Below are 22517 nucleotides of genomic sequence, written 5' to 3' on the forward strand. Positions count from 1 at the left end.
TTGTTAGCAAGGCTTTCTAAGGCCCATTTAACTTCACTCTCCAGGATGTCTGGCTCAAGGTCAGCAACCACATTTCCTGGGGTGTATGAGACCTCCATATCTTTCTGGTATAATTCCTCTGTGTATTCTTGCCACCTCTTCTTGATGTCTTCTGCATCTGTTAGGTCCTTTCCACTTTTGTCCTTAATTGTGGTAATCTTTGTACGAAATGTTCCTTTCATATCTCCAATTTTCTTGAATAAATCTCTGGTTTTTCCCATTCTGTTATTTTCCTCTATTTCTTTGCATTGCTCGTTTAGAAAGGCCCTCTTGTCTCTCCTTGCTATTCTTTGGAAATCTGCATTCAATTTCCTGTATCTTTCACGATCTCCTTCGCATTTTGCTTGTCTTCTCTCCCCCGCTATTTGTAAGGCCTCATTGGTCAGCCACTTTGCTTTCTTGCATTTCTTTTTCATTGGGATGGTTTTCGTTGCTGTCTCCTGTATAATGTTACGAGCCTCCATCCACAGTTCTTCAGGTACTCTATCCACCAATCTAAATCCTTGAACCTGTTCTTCACTTCAACTGTGTATTCATAAGGAATTTGATTTAGATTGAATCTTACTGGCCCAGTGGTTTTTCCTACTTTCTTCAGTTTAAGCTGGAATTTTGCTATAAGAAGCTGATGATCTGAGCCACAGTCAGCTCCAGGTCTTGTTTTTGCTGAGTGTATAGAGCTTCTCCATCTTTGGCTGCAGAGAATATAATCAATCTGATTTCGATGTTGCCCATCTGGTGATGTCCATGTGTAGAGTCGTCTCTTGTGTTGTTGGAAAAGAGTGTTTGTGATGACCAGCTTGTTCTCTTGACAGAACTCTATTAGCCTTTGCCCTGCTTCATTTTGATCTCCAAGGCCAAACTTGCCAGTTGTTCCTTTTATCTCTTGACTCCCTACTTTAGCATTCCAATCCCCTATAATGAGAAGAACATCCTTCTTTGGTGTCATTTCTATAAGGTGTTGTAAGTCTTCATAGAATTGATCAATTTCGGTTTCTTCAGCACTGGTAGTTGGTGCATAAACTTGGATTACTGTGATGTTAAAAGGACTGCCTTGGATTCGTATCGAGATCATTCTATCATTTTTGAAGTTGCATCCCAGTACAGCTTTCGCCACTCTTTTGTTGACTATGAGGGCCACTCCATTTCTTTTACGGGATTCCTGCCCACAGTAGTAGATATGATAGTCATCCGAACTGAATTCGCCCATTCCTGTCCATTTTAGTTCACTGATGCCTAGGATGTCAATGTTTATTCTTGCCATCTCATTTTTTACCACATCCAGCTTACCAAGGTTCATGGTTCTTACATTCCAGGTTCCTATGCAATACTTTTCTTTACAGCATTGGACTTTCCTTTCGCTTCCAGGCATATCCGCAACTGAGCGTCCTTTCGGCTTTGGCCCAGCCACTTCATCAGCTCTGGATCTACTTGTACTTGTCCTCCACTCTTCCCCAGTAGCAAGTTGGACGCCTTCCGACCTGAGGGGCTCATCTTCCAGCGTCATATCTTTTATATGCCTGTTGTCTTTGTCCATGGAGTTTTCTTGGCAGGGATACTGGAGCGGCTTGCCAGTTCCTTCTCCAGGTGGATCACGTTTGGTCCAAACTCTCCGCTATGACCTGTCCATCTTGACCTGTCCATAGCTTGCCTGAGTAATTCAAGCCCCTTCGCCACGACAAGGCAGTGATCCATGAAGGGGTCCCACTGCTTATAAAGTGGCAAAATCCTCAAGCTGGGATCATTATATAGGCACCAGGGTGGGGCAGTGCCCCCACAGTGTTTCAGACTACAGGACTATTCCTCATACATTTGACTGTTATATCTCATCCCAAACAAAAGGTGATAGGAACACCAGAAATTGCTTTATACCAGCTCGGCCTCTTTGTCCATCTGTTGTGACTGGCTGCAGCCTCCCCCTTGGGTAGGAAGCTTTCACACACCTCAGTTATTTGAATCTTTTTTTTTAAGACTGGAGATGCCATGGATTACAGCTGGTTCATTAAGCAGGCAAAACATGTGTTCTGTGTACTAAGCAGCGGCCCTAAAACAACTGTAACTTAAATGCACAGCTTTTCCCCAATTCAGGCTGCATCCACACCCACACATTTAAATAACTCTTATATCACTTTAACAGCCATAGCCCTCCTCCCCAAATCCTGGGAACTTCAGTTTGTTAAGGTTGCAGGGAATTGTGAGGGGTAGAGTACAGTTCCCATGGGGTTTTGTGGGGGGAAAGTCATGACTATAAAGTGGTGTAAGAGCACTTGAAATGGATATTGTGAATGTGACATCAGGTTTGAGTTTCTCAGTTGGAACTTGCTCTGAATATTTTTACCCTTCCCCCCCAGAAATCTCTTCACCGCACTCCGTACCAAAACCAGAGATGGCGTTCCCTGCCTCCAGACTCACAGTGCCCTTTGAAGATGCAGTAAATAGCAGAGATGGAGGTCCTCTGCCACAAAGGTGTGGAGCCTGTGGACCTCCAGATGCTAATGGACTACAACTCCCTTCATCCCTGACCATTAGCTGTGCTGGCTGGGGCCACTGGGAGTTGTAGTCCAAAAACCTCCAGAGAGCCACATGTTCCTCACTCTGCTCTATAGTCAGGGACCTGTACACCTTAAGGAGCATCGTCTAATGTATGTACCTCATACCCTCCAACAGTTCTCTGATGAAAATAGGGATGTCCCATCTGACTGGGTTGCCATAGTCACTCTTGGTGTCTTCCAACATATATAAAAACATAATAAAACACTAAATGTTTGAAAAACTCCCCTATACAGGGCTGTCTTTAGATGTCTTCTAAAGGTTCTATACCAGTGATGGCCAAACTTGGCCCTCCAGCTGTTTTGGGACTACAACTCCCATCATCCCTAGCTAACAGGAACAGTGGTCAGGGATGATGGGAGTTGTAGTCCCACAACAGCTGGAGGGCCAAGTTTGGCTATCACTGCTCTATACTTACTTATCTCCTTGGCTTGTGGGTCATATAACTCCATACCCTCCAATATTTCTCCAATGGAAATAAGGACGTCCTAAGGAAAAGTGGGACATTCTGATATCAAATTAGAAACTGGGATGGCTTCTGTAAATCCGGGACTGTCGCTGGAAAATAGGGACACTTGGAGGGTCTGTGTACCTCCCGGTTTCTCCAGATCTGCAGTGGAGGCACGGCCCTGTGTCTTTCACAGGAATGTGAATGGGAAGGATGCAAATCTGTGCTTTCTCTGTGGTGACATACTGCCACTGTGGAAACGCAGCCAATCAAAGCCCAGCTGGAAGCATCTCCATGGACCTCTCCACACTTAGTTAAGATGTGGCTGTTCCAGAAAGCATGTCTTGCCGGTTAAGCTGGAGCTGGTGCCTTTCTCTGTTGGGAAATAACCTGGAATCTTTTTGGCTGCGTTTCATGCCAGCTGTTTGTTTCTCATAGTGTTTGGGGGATGTTTTTATTGTAATTGTTTGTGTTTACTGCACAGTACGCAGCTTTGAGTGTTCTCTTTTTGGCAGAGATCGCGATATAGAAATTTCAATTAATTAATTAATATTTGGCAAAGAAATGAGAGAAAGCAGCTGAAGTGGCGGCAGTGGTGAGTAGCAGCAACACTTTTCAGTACCGTTCTGAAATATATTCTGGGAGTGAGCCCTGACACAGATTTAGCCCCAGTGCTGATTTAGCCACAATCACATCCTCTCCTGCTGCATATAATTTAAGGATGCTGCATAATGCATATGCTATCCTCACCGCTTTCCCATATTCATAATTAGTGTTGTGGGATAGATTTTTTTTTTTTGCTTTTATTTGTTTTAGTGTTTATTGTGAAGATTTCATAGGCGACAGCATCTGAATATTCTGCTTCAAGCACTGAAGTGTCTTGGGAAGGCTTGTGTTGCTACACCAAGGGAAGGCATTATAGACTTTCATCCTTTGTTGTGATTTTTTTATAGATATGGCACTGCAGGAGGAAATATATCCTGAACACAAGCAATTCTTTTTTGAGGAGTCCATATTTCCCAAGCCCCCTCCCCCAAGGTTAGTGTGTCCTGTGCTTAATATTAGCTATTGGCTTATTGATTACTCTTTATACAAACATGCTAATTCATTTTTCCTTTAACCTCTGAGACTTTGAACTGAAGGTCTGCTTCTGCAGTTTATTGAAGAACAAGCTCCTTAGTTCTTAGCTAGCCACTGAATGTGAGAGAGCTTGGAAAAGGCAATGCTCTCTAGAGGGCAGGCTTTGTCTAGTTATGCCTTGAAAGGTTTTCCAGTAAGGCCCAAACAGCAACTTTTGAAAATCATTTCCTCCCCCAGATGTTGAAACATTCTTTATTTTAATATTCCAACCATGCCCTTCTGCTAAATGTGGCCTTCAAGGTACGTATGTTTTAGCAAACCAAACTACAGCAGACATGTAGCTGCAAGTGAACAGAGCCTTCCTGAAATGTACTCACTGCTTCCTTCTCATAATGTGTATTTTCTCATATCTGGGATGTGGTGTAGCACTGTACATTTGGGGTGAATCCAGCTGGGTCCTTTTCACTAATTGAGAAGGGCTTTTGAACCAACAGATGGTTCCACTGATGGAAGAGGAAGGGAGGCCATTTTTTCTCTTTCACCCTCCCTCCCCTGATTCCACCTTGTAGACTCCACCTCCCTCCCTGTTTGGGAAGATTACCCAACTCTCTGGAGCAGATTTCTTGGGGGTGCTGCTGGGATTTAGCAGCAGGGATGGGGGAATTGCCAAAAATGGCCTCTTCCATTAGCAGAGGCCTCACCTACTTCAAAAGTCCTTCCGTGAGTGCAAGGCCACTAACTGACTGCCATTAGTTGTGGGTGGGTGGGTGAAAAACAGGGAAATTCATGGCATAACTAGTTGCATCATAGAAAGTGAAGCTTCCCAATATGGAGATGGAATTGAAAAAGCAAAATAGGAAGGGCCTGCTGGTACCCACTCCATGTCTACTGTAATGTGTTGTTTGCCTACAAGCCAGATCAGGGAAGCTGTTTTTTTGTTTCTGAAGTTAACCTTGAAATGTGTTAAGCAGCTACGTGCATTAATTCCATTGTGTGCTCACTGTCAAAATATGCTGTGGAGAGCATACTGGCATTCGTTTATTTATTAATTTATTTTAAAGATTTATGCCTTGCCCTTCAACGAATTCTCAGGGTAGACTGTAAAGAATCAGCATTACAGTGAAAGCAACTTAAAACAAAAACATTAAGCCTACATTTTGGCTTACATAGAATTGTAGAATTGGAAGGGACTATGATGGTCATCTAGTCCAACCCACTGCAATGCAAGAATCCTTTGCCTAACATCGGGCTCGAACCCACAACCCTGGTTAAGAGCCTCATGCTCTGCTGACTGAGCTATGTTGCAGCTTCAGCTTCCCTGTGGTGTGTTTTCACTTCAGTAGTGGAGGGAAGGGGGATGCATCCAGAAGTGAATTTGCTATGTTCTTTAACGTGCAAAGTACCGTATTTTTCGCTCCATAAGACGCACTTTTTCCCTCCTAAAAAGTAAGGGGAAATACCTGTGCGTCTTATGGAGTGAATGGTGGCCCCTGGAGCTGAATCACCCAGGGGCCAAAAGCAGATTGGTTTTTTTATTTTACAAAGAGAAAAGGGGGTGTTGAAAGGACCCCGCTCAGCAGCTGATCAGCAAGAGATCGAATGTTCTCTTGTTGAATGTGCTGCAGAGGGAGGTTGTTTGTTTCCCCAGCGACATGGGACTGGCTGATTAGATTATCTGTCTGGAAACAGTAGAAACTGCTCCCTTTCCTGAAGATTTTTCAGAAATGTGAGTTGAACCCCATAAAAATGGGGCTTTTCCTCTTTGCTTTCCCCCCTTTGCAAAAGGAGCTTTGCTTTTCCCCCTTTGCAAAAAAAGCTGCAAAACTTTTAGATGATCCTCAAAAAAACCAGGGCTTTTCCCTTTACAAAAAAAGCTGCAAAACATTTAGCTGATCCTCAAAAAAACAGGGCTTTACCCTTTGCAAAAAAGCTGCAAAACTTTTAGCTGATCCTCAAAAAAATAGGGCTTTTCCCTTTGCAAAAAAAGCTGCAAAACTTTTAGCTGATCCTCAGAAAAAACCCAGGGCTTTTAGAGGAGAAAAACCAGAAAAATATTTTTTCCCTTGTTTCCTCCTCTAAAAATGAGGTGCGCCCTATGGTCCAGTGCGTCCTATGGAGCGAAAACTACGGTACCACAAGGCGGTGCCTGAGCAAAAGCTGGTATCCAACCAAGTGGTGTACTTCCAAGTGAGACTACAACTCCTATCATCCCTGACTGGGACAGGATGGGAGTTAGAGTTGAATAACACATGGGGAGCACCACATTGACTAATCCTGATCTACTAGATAGAACTGGCTGATGTACCAGCACTGAGAGGAATAAATCTCTAAAGTGATGCTATTTTCTTTGACTAAGGCATGGTTTTTGTGTTAGATTGAACAAATTCATACTGTCAGTATCTTTCGAAATGGCAGATACAGTGAAAATGCAACTGATGTTCAGTCACAAAACTATTGTAAAGAACTGAAGGTTATGAGTGGCAAACACTGTCAATCTTCCCTGCGTGCCATGTTTCATGTTGAATGTCAGGTTTTTTTGGGGGGGGGTGTAAATCACACAAGTTGGGAGATTTAACAGTGTTCTAGTTACTTTGTTGCAAGGTTATCTGAGATGCATTGTGTTCTAGAAGAATCAGATCCTTCACCAGGGCAAAATGGTGCCCATTCACTGCATCAAAGATGCAGATCCCAAATCAAAGCTTCTTTGAACCGTGGCAATGACTAAGGCTCATGAACTATATGTCGTCACACAGGCTAAGCTTTGGCAATCGACTGTAAAATGAAAGTATGCTGGCGTACAGGCTTCTCTTCGGAAATCTATTACAAAGCAAATCAGCAACATCCTCAAACCTAAATAGCCTGTGTAATTCTAGGCTGGATCTACACTGACATGTTTAACGTTATTAGAACGATATTAGATATATTGTTCTAAAACGCCACAGGGCATACTTGTAAATTAAATGCTGTCTCCCTACTTCTGGGTGCTCTGCAGCGCCCTCTGGTGTCACATTTTAATAATGCATTATGAATGTTAAAAGTAGGACGTCATGTGTTCATATAGTTATCAAAACCAATATTTAGCTACTGAGCCACACTGCTAAACCTAGATTCTTGTTCGCGAGATGCAATGTGTAAATGTGTTTATTAGGTGAAATGCTGTCTCCTTGAACAGTACCTTGTGTGGTAGATGTCTGAGCAATGATGGTTCTTCTGCCTAGCCTAAGATGATTTGCCTCTGGTTAGAGAGCACATTTCAGCTGCCTCTTGTTGGTAATTCTGCAAATGCAGTTTGATTCAAATCCAAAATGAATTCCGATGCTTCTTGATTTTAATCTCTATCTGACTTTCGTTCTGGTGCACATCTAATATATTGACGTATATCTTCCTCAAACTGATGATGGTATCTCACTTCGCTGCTCTCCAATATCGTTGAATTAAGACATCAGAATAATTAATGCTGCTGCCAGATCAACAATGATGCTCCTTTCCATTCCACAGAGCAAGTCTCAGTCTAATTTTAATGTGGAAGCATCAGCGAGAGAAGACTTCATTGCCATTAAGAACCAGTTAAACATTAATTAATGGCCATTTAGAGCTTTACGGGGACATGTTTAGTGAAAAATGCCCCACTGGCAGAATAGGAATTGCCTTCTAATTATCACATGGCTTTGAAAAATTACCTGTGTACCTGTACTATTATTCCTTACAATTTGATGGCATGTCTCATATCATGATCTATATAGATAAGGGAAAGTACAGAAGTAAAATGAACTGTTACTTCCCATCTTTCTGCTGGATTTGATCAATTTCCAAGTAAATGTGCTCAAACTTGTGTAGCAAGCAGAAATGGAAATGGAAACATTTGTCACCTTTAGAGAGAAATGTGTGCAGAGATTGTTAATATTTGCAAACTCACTGACATTCCGAAAGAGCCCCCCCCTCCAGCTACCCCCTTCCCGAAGGAAAAGCATTCTGAGGCACTTCGCTTTGCTCTTTTCTGCTTCATGTTACTATATTTCCTCATTCTGGTTGTGGGGGGGAAATCAATAGCAGCTATTAATCATTCTCCCTCATGTGCAAAGACTGTGAACACCTTAAAGGTGAAATGCAAAGGTTGGCAACAACAAAGAAAGGGTATGTGAATTGCCATTAAGTACACCATAAATGGGGAGACCGTTAAGGTGACAACCACATTCTACTATGTTGTTCTCCACACAGATGAGGATCTTAACCACTTAATGAGCAAGTCTTCTCTGGTTGCAGCCCCTTGCACCTTCCAAAGAGCTCTTTGTGGGATATCTAAGGGCCAAACAGGGAATATACCAAACTTTTTTTAGCTCACAAAAATTGATCTCCCTCTTTTCTTATCCCCTTTGTGGTTGAATTCTACCAGATTGTACTGTTTTGTTTTTGTGTTTGATTCTTTCTGCATTGTACTTTGAAAATATGTACTTTCAAAAGGTACCTGCCAGTCACTGCTGTGTGGATGCGTTTCTTAATTTCTAATATAAAACTCACGCAATCCCATTACTAGTAGCACATGGCACAGGAGAACATAAATAGGTTGAAGAGGTTCAAATCCATCATTCATTTTGTATAGTAAGCTTTTTATAGTAAGCATCGCCGAAGAATTGATGCTTTTGAATTATGGTGCTGGAGGAGACTCTTGAGAGTCCCATGGACTGCAAAAAGATCAAACCTATCCATTCTCAAGGAAATCGGCCCTGAGTGCTCACTAGAGGGACAGATCCTGAAGTTGAGGCTCCAGTACTTTGGCCACCTCATGAGAAGAGAAGACTCCCTAGAAAAGACCCTGATGTTGGGAAAGATAGAGGGCACAAGGAGAAGGGGACGACAGAGGATGAGATGGTTGGACAGTGTTCTCGAAGCTACTAACATGAGTTTGGCCAAACTGCGAGAGGCAGTGAAGGATAGGCGTGTCTGGCGTGCTCTGGTCCATGGGGTCACGAAGAGTTGGACACGACTGAACGACTGAACAACAACAAGCTTTTTAGGAGGGAATGGGCTTGTTTGGGATTCGAAACAAAATGGTTGAGCTTTCCATCCTCAATGTAGTTTTGTCTCTTTAAAAATGGAACCTTGTTCTATAAAACTGTATATTAGCCATTGTGGCCAAAAAGGCTTAGTTGAACCACAAAGCTGCTGGAATGAATAATTGGCCACCTTTCCTATGTGCATACAAAAGTGCTTTGGACATGCCCAGATATCATCTCTTTATTCTGGCCACAAATTTTTGGCGCATAGAGTTCATGATTATGCTCCTCTCACTGACCAATACTGGTGCTGAGAACCTACTAAAGGTTAACTGCTAAAGGTACATATGTTTTTCTTCAGTAGCGTTTTGTTCCTTCAAGTTTGCTACTTATGGGTCTTTGCACTGAAGAAACAAAAGAGAAATCCCCAATCTTGAATAAAAGACAATGAATGTTTCTCATTGTGCTTTGTACTCCTCCTGTCTTCTTTAATCAATAGAATGCTCAGTGCTTGCTGTTTCACTGCGACAAAGCAAAAAGTTGGTGGAAATGGCTCAATAGTGTCAGATCCTCCAAAAAGCATAAAGGAACGCCCTTTTGCAGGTGGCTGAAAGGATTCTGCTAAGATGTTACAGTGAATACAGCGAATGCAGTATTGACAATCTAAAATGTATGTTGGCAAAGCTACGATATGTGTCCAGTGTATGACACCATGAGAGCTTGGTCTTCTGATCTTGCCAAAGCAGCCCTAGAAGAAGCCCAGGCTGCAGCATTTCCGATGCTGCTGGTGACATAGGAAGGAATCCCAATACTGCTGATACTGAACATCTGCTGGGAAAATGAAATGGCAAATTTCCTGTGCAAAGGAGATGGCAGAGCCGCTCAGGGGCAGGTGCATTAGGCTGCTCCAAAAGGCAAGGGTTGGTTCAGAGTAAGACCAGAACATGGTCTGTGTGTGTGTGTGTGTGTGTGTGTGTGTGTGTGTGTGTGTGAAAAGGCCACAGTGTTATTGATTACAGCAAGGTAGCAGGGATTTTGGCCACCTCATGAGAAGAGAAGACTCCCTGGAAAAGACCCTGATGTTGGGAAAGATGGAGGGCACAAGGAGAAGGGGACGACAGAGGATGAGATGGTTGGACAGTGTTCTCGAAGCTACTAACATGAGTTTGGCCAAACTGCGGGAGGCAGTGAAGGATAGGCGTGCCTGGTGTGCTCTGGTCCTTGGGGTCACGAAGAGTCGGACACGACTGAACGACTGAACAACAACAACAGCAGGGATTTACTTTGCACTGTGGCACAGCTATGTTTTCCACTTCGAAATTCTGTTTGAAGAAAAACCCCTTCAAGTATGCCTGCTGAGGTATGCTGCCCATGAGAGTTAACCAGAGGGAAGGACCAACATGGTGTAGCTCATGCATTAGGGATCTTGCAGCCAACTTGAGGTGAGAGCTGTGAGGCCTGGCCCCACTTGAGCCGTGGCCAGGGGGTGATGCATCACCTTAGGGCCCCATGTTTGAGATCCTGCCCAATGCCATACATACATAAAATGAAATTCCTGGCTTATTTAAGATATTGATACCTGAGCTTTCAGAAACTGCAGCAATTCTAGCTCACCCAAACAATAATGATATTCATTCTTCCTGATAGTATACTACAATACAGTATACTATTAAATTAATAGTATGATGTAGATAGGGGATGGCTAGGAAGGCAATAGGGCAAAACCATTTTCGATAGCAAGTTATATTTAGCTGTGATTGGACGTAATACATATTATGTTCTCTGCTGCTTATCAAATGACTTCCTTTTATTCTCATCACATCCAACATTAATCTATCACCAACGATCTGGGGTTTAGCATCTGAGTATCTGCCAAAAAGTCATCATTACCATGATGCTTACAGCCAAAAAAGGTCTCTGGTATTTTGTCAGCTATTATTAACAAATACCAGAATGGAAATTGACGATCAGTCTTTATAAGAGACCTGATTGTGCTATTTACATCAAGGCAATTTTAATGAAATGCCTAATTCATAAACATACATCATTGATTTTCATATTCACATCACTGCAATTAGGAATTGGTATTTAAAGGGCATGCTTCATATTCTGCATGTGTTTTTTTAAATTACACTTCACGTTTGTTTGTTTTTTGGAATTGTATAATTTCCTCCTGTGAGATGAAATAATTTGCCTCCATTTCCATTACTCTATTAAAGGCAACACCTTTTAATGTCCTAATATAGTTGGGTGAGGATGGGGCATTTGGGGATCTGGTTATGGGGCATTGAGAGGAAAAGAGCAGAGTATAGTTTGGTGACACACAAGGCAGTTCTGCTGCTGAAGCTAAGCTGTTCTGCCTGGATGGGAGACTGCCTATGAACTGTATGAATATTGTACTGGATCTCCTCAGAGGAAGGGTGGGGAATAAACATTATAGACAGATAGAGATAGAGATATATTCAAGCTGGCTCCCAACAGTCTACTGCAGTCTAGTGTGATCATAAAAAGACTCCAAGATGGGACTCTGCAAATGAAGGTAAGAGGTTATGTAAATTTACAGTGTGATCTCATTTCCTCCTATTTTCTTTCAAAATTAACAGTTTAATCTAGATAGAGAGTGGCTCAAAGAGCAACAGGGCAAATGCCTGCTTAGAAGTCTAGATTTTCAAAAGTTGAGTTCTCTAGGGAACTCCCAGTTTTAATGGCACCCCAAAGTGTTCTTTCATTCCCCTCAACCAAGTTAATGGCCTCCTATGGGCAAAAGCACTTGGAATAACTTTTGCAGCATGGCAGGAAAATCTATCCTACACCCCTGACCTGAATAGTTCAGTTTGCACAGTATGCAAACCCATTTGGGGTTTCTGGATGTATAGTCACTCTCTCCACACACACCCCCATCAGAGAAATGAGCATTTTCCTAAAAATAAATCGCCAACTCAGTTCTAAACACAGTTTTAAATCACTCCACCCTAGCAGGAGTCCTTCACCTGCTTACTAGCTTTGTTGTACCTCTTCATGAGTCTACAATCAGATGAGTGCATCTGAACTTGAGTTGCCCTCCCTTCTCATCTAAAGGAAAATCCAAGCTACATTCATAGGGCAAAGGCAAAACAGCTGTAGCAAATCTAAGGGGTAATGTAATTTCCAAAGGATAACTAAAAATTCTCAAATGTTGTGCGTCTTTGTGTGCGAGTTTATAACTAGTTATTGCTTAAATATTGTATTTGGACAGTTCTGCTCAAGTAAAGCATTTTAGGGGAAGGTAAAATAATTCTAATATGTGAAAGTTAATTTTGCAGAGGAAGTTCTCACATGTTGTCTAATCTAAACATTAATTGGAATGCAGAACTCAACCCTGCATTTTTAAAGCAATTTGGCTGTTGGCACAGCTGTTATTTCCATGGAATAATTAGCATTTAGCAGTAAACAAGAAATACATTCTCTTTTCTTCTAAAGCAGTGTGTGAAATCCTATATAATGCCATTCTATTTCCTCCTGTTCTTTGCAAATTGTTATATGAAACCCTATATAATAGCAAACTCATTCTCAGTGTGGGCATCCTTCCTTACCTGAAACTTCAACATCCACACACAAGAAGGATGCTTACTGACTGAAACCCAGAGCACTCCACACTGCGACATTTTGTTGCAGACCTCACTTGGAGTACAAAGCTGTGGCCATTGCAATGGCTTGTCTCTTCATCCTTGCTGATGAAGGGCTCTCAGCACCTGGAGGGGATTACAGACAGCTGTTGGAGGACCTCAGGAGCTGGCACATGTGAGACTGGCCAGGAAGCATAGAGTAGAGAAAGAGGGAGAAAGAACAGTGAAAAGCAAGTAGCAAAGCCAGAGGGGAGGAACGAAGCTCAGAGCAACAAAGAGTTGGTGGTACAAAGAGAAATAGAAGGGAGCTGGGAGCAAGCAGGTAAGATGGAGGTTGAGAGTTCTTAAACAACTCAAATATGCAATTATTGTTATTTTGACAAAAGCTTGTCCTAAAGACTGGCCTCAGTACCTGGACTGGAAAGCGGCCAATGTAGACCACATTTTAAAAAAAAACATTTGGTGCGTGGAATCCAGAAAAGTATAAGTTTAATGCCTGTTGCTTGTAATTTAGAAGAAACATTATTAAAGGGAAAAATATTAAGCTGGTAGACAAATAAGTCTTGCTGAAAAAGAATCAAACAAAGCTTCTGCAAAGGTACCGGTAAAACCTGTCTCACTATCCTTAATGGATTGTTGGTCTGTTTTCATATGTTCAGATATTTCTTCATCAGACACTGGCTAATGAAGACAGCTTTTATAAAAAGGATTTGACAAATTTGTGGAGGATAGTTTTTGTCAGTGAAACCTCTGAGTTCAGAGAAGGGCCTTACCAAGTTTACCTCTGAATACCAAATGCTGGAGACAGGTGAGGGGTATTGATGCCATAACATGCTCAGCCATTGTTTGAAACATAATGCTTGTCTACATGAATGGGAACCTTTGGCCCTCTAGAGGCTTTGAGCCACAGCTTGATTTTGACAAGGGTGTATCGTGTTGTTACTTTGCTAACCTTTCCCCTCTCTCCTCCTTAACGGGAGTGATTAGCCGATTTGGTGCTTTAGATCTCTGATGAAAGTCTTTCAGAATTTTTTCTGCAAAGCATTTTGTTTTCCTCTGAAAAGAAATTACATCAGTTGACTTAGAAGGAGATTAATAATTCAGAGCTTTGAATGGAAAATGAAAATCAAGACAGGCAATAAGTTAGCAGTGTTCATGTTTTGCTGATCATATGAGTTTTTGTATGAAACGCTTTCTCATCAACCGACAAAAATGCTAATGCGTTGAAATATCTATTTGGTACTACCATCCTTATTTCAATTAGGGAATGATGTAAGATCAATTCAATTGTGCCCTTTTGAAGAATATTGAAATTAAGCATTTGTTCTATGTAGGAAATACAATGTTAACCTTTTTTTATCCTGTCTCTCTACCTGCGTTGTCTCTTCCATCTATGCATACATTGAGTTTGTTAACCTTTGGAGCTGTTGAATCAGACTTAAAGTTATTTCATACATGAGGGGAACTCAGCAGAAAATCCTTGCGAACTCCTTATTAGGTCTTTGCTTCAATTCCCAGTATCTCAGTTGTTGTTTTTTCAAATGAATATATAGCAGCTTAAGATGGCTCCCTTACTCTGTGGAGACATCCTTGCAGGGAGCATAGATGGCATTGGGCTAGATGGATTCAGAATAAGGAACTTTAATATGTTCTGTGCTTCTTGTGTGAGAAGAATAAGGCTGAATTCCGGAACATGGTTATTCAAGAGTAAGTTCCACTGAATTCTGAGAGACTAACTTCTGAGTAAACCTGCTTAGGATTTTGCTGTAAGAAAGATAGCAGAGCTTGGAAGAATAGTTGGCTGAAGGTCAAACTAGATAAGGTTCCACTAAGGAGTTGGGATGCGGGTGGCGCTGTGGGTTAAACCACAGAGCCTAGGGCTTGCCGATCAGAAGGTCGGTGGTTTGAATCCCCGTGATGGGGTGAACTCCCATTGCTCGGTCCCTGCTCCTGCCAACCTAGCAGTTCAAAAGCACGTCAAAGTGCAAGTAGATAAATAGGTCCGGCAGGAAGGTAAACGGCATTTCTGTGCACTGCTCTGGTTCGCCAGAAGCGGCTTAGTCATGCTGGCCACATGGCCCAGAAGCTGTACGCCAGCTCCCTCGGCCAATAAAGCGAGATGAGCACCACAACCCCAGAGTCGTCCACGACTGGACCTAATGGTCAGGGGTCCATTTACCTTTACCTAAGGAGTTGGTGTGCAGGCCCAGATGTTGAGCATCTATCCATGGTAGGAATACTAGCTGTGTTAAATCACCAGCAAGCCTTGAGAATCAAACTTGTATGGAGGTGTCATCTGTAAACCTAACAGGATGTTAATAATCTGATTAGCAATCACAGCATATGTGGTGTGTGTTTTTTTAAAATCAAATACCAGGTTGTCAGGGGGCGATGGTTATCAGGATAGCCGCAACAAGGAGGGAGGTTTTGAGCATTCCTTCTGCATGGAAATCCCAACCATAATGTGCCAGTTAGCATGAGGGTGGAAATCACACTGGCACCAAAGGAAGCTTTCCCCCCTTAATAGCTGCGTGGAGCAGGAATTTTGTGGAGATTGTACCGTAATACTGATAATAGTCCACCTGTCCATTTGATTATGAACACACCATTGGTGAGAGTCAACATAGTGCATGCAGGTGCTCACTTGTGCAATGAGGGTTCGCCTCCCTCCCTCCTGTGTAGCCCCAAAATCTGATTTGTATGGTTAGGGGTTGAGATGGAGGAGAATTCTGATTCAGTTTGCATTGAAAACAATACACAGACCAAAACAACAGCCATCTTTTGAAAGACACTTCTCTGAATTTTGCAGTACTGTTCTCCTGCCAAGTAATCTGTACAGAACTGCACAGTATATACTAGGGCAAAATGTGCAGAGAGATGCATATATTAGTGAAGATCACAAAACTGCACACAAACATGTTTATTAGGAGAAATTGGCACTTCTTTTGAAATGTTAAGATTTTGTTGTCTTGGAAATTTGGAAGTTGTGTTTTTTGCACTTGAATTTTGTTTCTGTGGGTTGTTATTTGTGAGATGCCTTATGAGCTTTCTTAGTCCAAAGGCGTCATATTAATTAACAGTAAAAATAAAATGTTGATGAATTTTCATGAGGATTTTTTTTTTTAAAAAAAGAACAAACCGATGTGAAAATGTGGGAGAATTGAATTTAAGGCTAAAGAAAAATTAAGAAACAGGGAAAAGCCAAAATTAACAGATTTGCCTATCCCTGGTTGGGTAACCCTCTGGAACAGATATTGGGGCAACACGGTGGGGCAGGATGGAAGAGAAGTGAGAGAAGTCTAATTGCATGTGCGGATTTCTATTCCACATCATTGTATGTCACCCAGTCTGACTGCTAATCATGTTTTAAAATTCATGTGACATTAGGCATATTTTATATTTAAAGCTTGTTGCATGCTTTCCTTGCTGCTGCTGTTTCCACTGAAGGCTGAAAGCCTGTATTATGTTGTATTGCACCCTTTAAGCTCAGTGATGGATGACATGCCAAACACGTCAAGGGCAATCAAAGTTAGTTATATACCCTCTTGAGTAGTACTGACCTGCAAGGACTGAAGTCCTCGAGCGTCAGCAAAATGTGGCAATAGTTTGTCAAAAGGAAAAAAAAACACACCAAAAACCTAGAGCCCTATTCTGTGGAACGAAACCCCCAATGTGCTGAGCAAGCTGTTTATTTCAAGCAGGTATTTCTTCTATATAAATTGTCACTTCTCCCTCCTTTGCTTCAGTGCATGTGTATGTATTTTGGGTGTACCAGCTCTAGATCCCTTAAGTAGCAAAGAGGCAGGATAGACCTCCTCTGAATTTCTATATGGGATGCGGGTGGCGCTGTGGGTTAAACCACAGAGCCTAGGGCTTGCCGATCAGAAGGTCGGCGGTTCGCATTCCAGCGACGGGGTGAGCTCCCGTTGCTCGTTCCCGCTCCTGCCAACCTAGCAGTTCAAAAGCACATCAAAATGCAAGTAGATAAATAGGTACCACTCCGGCGGGAAGGTAAACGGCATTTCTGTGCGCTGCTCTGGTTCACCAGAAGTGGCTTAGTCATGCTGGCCACATGACCCAGAAGCTGTACACCGGCTCCCTCGGCCAATAAAGAGAGATGAACGCTGCAACCCCAGAGTCATCTGCGACTGGACCTAATGGTCAGGGGTCCCTTTACCTTTACCTTTGACATATAAAAAGCTGCCTTATACTGAATCAGGCTATCTAGTCTAGTGCTGACTGGCAGTTGCTCTCTAGGCCACTAACCCATTAACAGCAGGGGCTGGTATTACATTGCTTTACTGCCTTCCTTTTTTAGAATGACTTCATGGATACAGATGATAAGAAAATAATCAGATGTTGAGATACACAGAAGGCTATTTGCTTCTATGGTAGCCAGCAACTAGCCTTGAGGCAGGGTGAGCAGCACTTGGGAAGGCGAGGTGAAGAGAGGAGAGGAACTATACCTAATAGTGGTCTTCAGCTGCCTCCATAAGTTTGAAGGGCACCTGTTCCCTTCCATGCCAAGCTCAAGATTTTATTATTGGCAAATAAAGGCCTTAAAACTTGGGACCAGTTGACTTGTGAGGTTGCCTTAACCCACCCCACAACTTTGATCTTGACATTGGGCCTGCACTTTCAGCACCTACTTAGAAATGTTTTTATTTAGACAAGCCTACCCAGATTTGTGGAATGTTTATATGCATTTCATTCTGGTTTTAGCTCATTGGTGATTTAAATTATTATTTAAATGTTTTAATTAGTTGTTTTCCACTGTTTTTACTAATACTTTTATGGTTTAATTCTTTTGTTAATCCTGTTTGAGGTTTTTTTGCATATTGGGTTTCCAGATCACAAGGGAGGCTTCTAAGCATATTCAATCAAACATTCAGAAACATACATGTCAAAGTCTCCTTCAGAAGCACGATGGTCTGAGAGAAGACTGCATGCCTGAATACATTTGGAGCAGGGCCTCCATGCATCTGCTGCCCCTCTACACACTTGTAACCCTCATGTATTCAGGCAAATGCATGAGGCGGGGGCTCATGGCGCGCGCACGCACACACACACACTACACCATAGCATTATGAGATCTCACCCTCCAACTTCTTGAGTCCCCCAACGGGGACCTGCATCTTCCTGCCCGTGCACCTGCATGAGTCACATGACCCACAGGAGATCATGGAACCCCAAATGTGCACTTGTGCTTTGGGGTTCTGCATGAGATCGTGGCCCTGAAAAACCACTTTTTGTTGGGGGGAGCACTTTTTTCAGGGCAAGATCTTGGTGCAAATTGTGGCAGCCAAAATGACCGCCACACCTTCGTGTGAGAAAACAGGATGTCCCAGTTTCTCTGGGATACTTGTGGGGTACGCAATCTTACTTCAGGAAAGTGGCTCCCATGCCACTAGGGAAGCCTATGAAGGGACCCTCTTTGGAGTTCCTTGTGGACCTTTATTGGGGTAGACAAGCCTTCTGTCCCTCACCTTCCTGACATTTCTGCTAACTTTCTCATAGAACTAGTGGTGGGCAAAGCTGTCAATTTTGGTTTCTCTCAGAGGAGTCTTAGGCTGGATCTAGAAACACCAAAGAAGCATTTCAGTTTAAAGCGTTGTAAATTTAAATGGGGGAAAACAGGTAGAGAAAAACAGGACTCCATGTCCCCATCCAGTGGCACAATGTTATATTGCACATACAACGCATATAAATCGCTTTTTCTTTACCAGTCTAGCTGTGTCTAAGTTCAGTTCTCCATATTTCCACATCAGTCCTAATGAGAATTTACCAGCATTTTTATGCAATTTTCTCCCAAATTACACATTTTGCAAACCAATTTTTCCTAATGTTACTTTGTACATTATTTTCACTTATATATGCATTTTTATACACACTGGGCTCCAGTATATGCCTTTTTGAACACATTGTAACACTGTTCCCCAGCCAAGTAAAGTTTGTAGAAATTTGAATGCTGGGTGCATTTTAATTTGTATATTATTGAGGAAAGTGAACTGAATTGAATTTCTCCAATCCCTAGTTGGAATTTCAGCTTTGTTCCTCCAGGCTACCCAAGTGCCTTGTCATTTCTGTAATGATCTAAAATGGGGAGACTTTGGTACTTAACTGTGCTTGTAGAAATATACCTTGACATAAACTAAAACAAGCCCCTGTCATTTAATTTTTAACTCCATTGATTTAATGACTAATGAGGTGGATTTAATATATTTGGCTACTGGCAACTGTATTTAAATGAAGCACATGATTTGTTAAATACTAGCAAATATGCTTCCGGCTTTAATGATAATGTATTTTCCCCCCTTCATTGGCGGCCCTAAGTTTCAAGATGCTGTTTCCTCTATAGCTCAGCTTTCGCAAGGTCATGGTGGCAGATGTAACCAAGATACTCCAGGTTTTTATTTTAAAAATTAGAACAAGCCCAAATAATCTTCTTCTACGATCCCTTTCAGCGGCTGATCTGTGTGGAGAACAAGGGCCAAAGGAGGAAATAATATCTGATCCTTTGTGCCCATGATGGCTTCCCAGACAGTGTGGGAGAAGTCTTTATGAGTGTTTAGGCACACAAATTGCCTCTAGGAATTAATTGCTATCCCTGTCAAGCCAGGCCAGCCATGACTTCTTTTATACAGCTGCTTCCATGGGGGACACTCTGTGTGGACCCCCTGACCCCAAATCTCAGCTGCAATTCAAATCATCTCTGAAAGAAGGGAGCCTGTACAGGTGTTTGCCCCCCCCCCCAAATGGCACTGCTGTTTTGTTACTTTTAGCATGTTACTGGAAACCAGAGGAAGTGTGCACACTTACAAAACTTTCCAGCTAAATACTTACAAGATTCCAGGCCCAAGCCCTGGGAATAGCAGTTTCCTAAAATTCATAGGTTGCTGCACTTTTCCCCCTCAAATCTCCCACGATCAATATTTCCTAATTAAAAACAAAGACAAAAAGGACCCCATTAGCTTTCCTTTTACTGTGCCCCAAGGGGGGGAAAAAAACTCCAACAACCCTTAAATATTGTTTTATTTTTTAAAAAAGCATTTCAAAAAACTTAATGAGGGATCTGTCACACCACAACAAAATTCCTCAAGATTCATCTTCCCTTGAGAAACGTTAAGAACAGATACATAACTAAAAAAGGAGGCAAAAGCAGATTAAGCCTGCTCAGAAATTGACTACCTTGCATGTATTATTTTATGGTATTTACTTGTAAGCCTGCTAATGATTTCATTTTAAAAAAAATGGGGGTGAGAGCCAATAAGAAAGCTGTCCTCCCTGCTTGATAGACACTAGGAAGAAGTAGCCTGAGGAGAAACAATGAGCTAATCCTTTTGAAATATACTCGGAGTCAAGTGTGAATTTCATGCTCTTTATTCAGCTCATAGTAGTGAGGAATGCAGTTTCCCCAAAACGTTTGCTTTATATACACTATTTACACAATGGGCCCCACGTGATTGGCTAATTCTGGGATACTCCTGTATGCCAATCGGAGTGCGGATTCACTTCCACCTGGAGCTGGATTGGGTGGCTCCTGCGGACCAATCAGACTGCTGCAATCTCAATCCTATTGTTCTGGGACCAATCAGACTGCTGCAATCTCAATCCTATTGTTCTAGGACCAATCAGACTGCTGCATTTTGGATCCTATTCAACTCAGTACATAACACCTTTCTCCTCCCCTCAGCTAGAAAAGTGCCAGACATTGGGGCAGCTGATGGAGCCAACACTTAGATAACTGACCCAGGGTCATCAGAAGAACCTCTGAGGATTCAACCCCATCCTAGCTGTGCCTATACTTCACAGCATGTGTCCAATGCCCACCCATAATCACAATCTCATCATGCCCACTGATGCGATGGTAGATGCATGCCTGACGCAGGCTTGGCATCAGTACCTGGCACGGTGGGGCAAATGTTGGGACCCCTAGGGCCTGGAATGGCCTACTGTCACTGACACCACCCCTTAATTATTATCATTCAATTGCCTAAGAACTGTGATGAGACACACCGGGACAGATGGCTGCAGCTGCTGCCGTCATTATCCCCAATGCCTTGAGGCTCTGCCCTCAATGTACTCTACATTAGGGCAGAGTCCAGGGGCACTGGGGTTGATGAAGATGACAGCAGCTGATGCTTCTTTTCACTGCCGAGGGAGCACTGCAAGGCTAGAACTGCACTGATTCCAGCATTGCCACCTGTCCCTGTTTCTGCCACCTCCACCTGTCCACATTCATCTTCTTCTAAAGCAAGTTTGGAAGGGCACAAGGGTGATGTGTGGTGCCCACCAGATGGCACCTGCCCTTATGTCTCCTTAAACCTGGTATCAGCCTTGGTCTAAAGACCCCTTAAGAAATGGCCCCAAATAATCTGTGAAAAGGAAGCGCAGAGCCTTGCCAGCAATTGCTGGAGGGCTTTGTCTGGGTGATTTGAACCAGAGCACTTACTCAGGTCTGTGTTACTGCTTGGAAGTAATTACAGGTTAACTATAAAAGCAGTTTTTGCCATAGATTTTACCAGCTTCTGCAGGTGAAAAAAAGCAATTTCTTTTCAATGTCTTGATCTCCTACAACCTTCTGTAGCACAGAAATTCAGCCCCAGGCACTGTTTTTGAGAACAAAGTTTTCTTAATTTTATTTTGTTGTCTCATCGACTGAGGGAAAACATGATTTTTAGTAAAACCTTTTCTGGGGAAAATAAAACACTGATACTCTCCTAGATCTATTATATGCATGAATGTGTACAACCTCTTTTCCATCCACAGACTCTGCCCTGCCCCCTCAAAGCAATGCACAGAACCTCTTTTGGACAGAACTATTATTATTTTTTGTTGAGTGTCAATAATTACTATCCCCCCCCCCATTTTTTTAAAAAATAAATTGGCATCCATATAATTTGGATGCTTCGAAATCTTGAAAACATTAGAGATGTGGGTCTCTTCTCTGACCATCTCCAGTGCATTTGTTTGCACAAAGAAAGCCCGATGACCACTGACACTGGCTTAGCTACAATAATACTTGCTCTGGTAACCTCTCAGTTAGACTATTGTAATGTGTTCTGCATAGGACTGCCCTTGAAAAGAGTCTGGAAACTACAGATAGGGAAGAATGTGATGGCAATATGGCTGTGGGTTACCGGTACTTCTTAAAGGGAAAAAACTACAGGTAACTTTTGTTACGCTGTTTCTTCTGTTTTGTTTCTTGGCGCAATCCCAGTGCTAGGCCCTGTTTCAGCCTTCCCCATTTTACTTCGGATATGAAGAAATCTTTCCACACAGGAAGGAAAGCTTCAGGGAGCCTGATGAGAGCATATGTTTCTTCCTCATAAGTTTTTCTGAAATGAGAGTTCTGAAAACAGTTTTTTGACTTCATTAGATGGATCCTACAGCAGGAAAATGTTGGTGGTTTCCCCCACTCCAAGAAAGGAAAATAAATAAATCATAAATTGTTCAGAGAAGAAAAAAAGCCCACTCCACGAAAACTTCTGAAAACTTCTTTTAGACAGGTTTTCTATTAATTCTTCATGCAGCATCTGGCAACAAAGGCGCAAAACAGAAAGCCCCTAGAAATGTTATTTTTATTTATGAATCATTTTGATCTAGTTTTAGCAGAATATAAAGCCATATTTCCTAAAATGGTATTTTTTTTTTATCTCCATGGGGAAGATCATGGGAGGGAAATACTGATTATCTAGTTCAAAGCAGATATATGTTTCTGATGTATATAAATAAGTGCTGTTTCTTTGTGAATCTCTGAGGGTGGGGAAGAAGAATCTATATTAGAAAAAAGTATCCTAGATC

At 42.2% G+C, this 22517-nt stretch overlaps 1 long non-coding RNA gene across 1 annotated transcript; it reads right to left on the minus strand.

The window, feature by feature from the left end:
• Nucleotides 1–11245: 11245 nt before the first annotated feature.
• On the minus strand, nt 11246–19655 carry LOC117046694. The gene is made up of 3 exons (XR_004426608.1): nt 19557–19655; nt 13666–13769; nt 11246–11635 (listed from the first exon to the last, which is right to left on the minus strand). It is a non-coding gene; the product is annotated as an uncharacterized LOC117046694 (long non-coding RNA).
• Between the last annotated feature and the right edge of the window lie 2862 nt (nt 19656–22517).

Source organism: Lacerta agilis, chromosome 5 (genome assembly GCF_009819535.1).
Source record: "Lacerta agilis isolate rLacAgi1 chromosome 5, rLacAgi1.pri, whole genome shotgun sequence".
In the NCBI taxonomy this organism is placed as follows: Eukaryota; Metazoa; Chordata; class Lepidosauria; order Squamata; family Lacertidae; genus Lacerta; species Lacerta agilis.